This window comes from Elephas maximus, chromosome 25, assembly GCF_024166365.1.
Source record: "Elephas maximus indicus isolate mEleMax1 chromosome 25, mEleMax1 primary haplotype, whole genome shotgun sequence".
Classification (NCBI taxonomy): domain Eukaryota; kingdom Metazoa; phylum Chordata; class Mammalia; order Proboscidea; family Elephantidae; genus Elephas; species Elephas maximus.
The window spans coordinates 31,388,998-31,391,301 of record NC_064843.1 but is presented as its reverse complement, the minus strand read 5'-3'; positions in this window follow the sequence as shown (position 1 = coordinate 31,391,301).

Here is a 2,304-nt window from a genome sequence, read left to right as displayed (position 1 = left end):
TACATTACTTAGTCCCTCTTTATTGTTTTAATGTTGTCTTCTTTTACATAATAACATCACTGTTTCCCTGTTTTGACCTTTTTTTTTTTAATAACTTTTATTAAGCTTCAAGTGAACGTTTACAAATCCAATCAGTCTGTCACATATAAGTTTACATACATCTCACTCCCTACTCCCACTTACTCTCCCCGTCTTGAGTCAGCCCTTTCAGTCTCTCCTTTCTTGACAATTTTGCCGGCTTCCCTCTCTCTCTATCCTCCCATCCCCCCTCCAGACAAGAGTTGCCAACACAATCTCAAGTGTCCACCTGATATAATTAGCTCACTCTTCATCAGCGTCTCTCTCCCACCCGCTGACCAGTCCCTTTCATTTCTGATGAGTTGTCTTCGGGGATGGTTCCTGTCCTGTGTCAACAGAAGGTCTGGAGAGCATGGCCGCCGGGATTCCTCCAGTCTCAGTCAGACCATTAAGTTTGGTCTTTTTATGAGAATTTGGGGTCTGCATCCCACTGATCTCCTGCTCCCTCAGGGGTCCTCTGCTCTGCTCCCTGTCAGGGCAGTCATCGATTGTGGCCGGGCACCAACTAGTTCTTCTGGTCTCAGGATGATGTAGGTCTCTGGTTCATGTGGCCCTTTCTGTCTCTTGGGCTCTTAGTTGCCGTGTGGGCTTGGTGTTCTTCATTTTCCTTTGCTCCAGGTGGGTTGAGACCAACTGATGCATCTTAGATGGCCGCTTGTTAGCATTTAAGACCCTTGACCTTTTTTTTAATCTTGATTTATTTTTGTGATTTCCCTGTGTGGGTTGACCTCTGATTGCTCTAACCAGTGTTCTAATCTTGAGTTGATACATGATATTGTTGATTTTCTAACCAAAGAACTCCCTTTAGTATTTCTTGTAGTTTTGGTTTGTTTTTTACGAATTCCATAAACTTTTGTTTATCTGGAAATGTCCTAATTTCACCTTCATATTTGAGAGACAGTTTTGCTGGATGTATGATTCTTGGCTGGCAATTTTTTCCTTCAGTCCTTTATATAAGTCATCCGATTGCCTTCTTGCCTGCATGGTTTCTGCCGAGTAGTCCAAGCTTATTCTTATTGACTCTCCTTTGTAGGTGACTTTTTGTTTATCCCTAGCTGCTCCTAAAAGTCCCTCTTTATTTATCTTTAGTTTTGGCAGGTTTGATTATAATATGTCTTGGTGACTTTCTTTTAAAATCTACCTTATGTGGAGTTCAATGAGCATCTTGGATAGATATCTTCTCATCTTTCATGATATCAGGGAAGTTTTCTGCCCACAAATCTTCAACAATTCTTTCTGTATGTTCTGTTATCCCTCCCTGTTCTGGTACTCCAGTCACTCGTAGGTTATTTTTCTTGATAGAGTCCCACATGATTCTTAAGGTTTCTTCATTTTTTAAAATTCTTTTATATGATTTTTCTTCAAATATGTTGGAGCCAAATGGTTTATCTTCAAGTTCAGAAATTCTGCCTTCCACTTGCTCAATTCTGCTTCTCTGACTTTCTATTGAGTTGTCTACTTCTGTAATTTTATTGTTAATCTTCTGAATTTCTGATTGCTGTCTGCCTATGGATTTTTCCAGCTTATTAAATTTTTCATTATGTTCCTGAATAACCTTTTTAATTTCTTCAACTTCTTTATCTTTGTGTTCCTTGGCTCGTTCTGCGTACTGCCTGATTTCCTTCCTGATGTCTTGAAGGGTTCTGTATATTGATCTTTTGTATTCTGCCTCTGGTAATTCCAGGAAAGCACTTTCATCTAGAAGATCCCTTGATTCTTTGTTTTGAGAGCTTTTTGAAGTGATCGTGGTCTGTTTCTTTATGTGGTTGATATTGACTACTGTCTCTGAGCAATCCATAAGTTATTGTATTGGTTTATTTTATGTTTGCCTACTGTATCCTAGCTCCTTGCTTGGTTTTGTTTTGATATGCCCAAATGGGTTGCTTGAGTGAGCTAGCTTGGTTATTTTAATCTTTGAAGCTCTGATGTCCTGTCACCAGATGGCTAGAGCTGTTATCAGGTATATCAGTCTAGGAGTCCATTCACTTTTCTTGTATGGATTCAGCTTAGGTGTCCAGGTAGCTGCTCATCAAGTGTGCATTACCGGGTCTGTCCTACAGTCTTAGAGGGGTAGGGGCGATTGGTGTAGGTACCAGTATCTTGTTGAAGCAGGGGGTCATGCTCTGAACAAGGCAGGGGGCTGAGAATCGTCCCCTGAGTGTCTCTGAGGAAAGCACATGCCTCTTCCCTACAGCATACAGGTGGGTGGGTTTGGCAGACGGACCA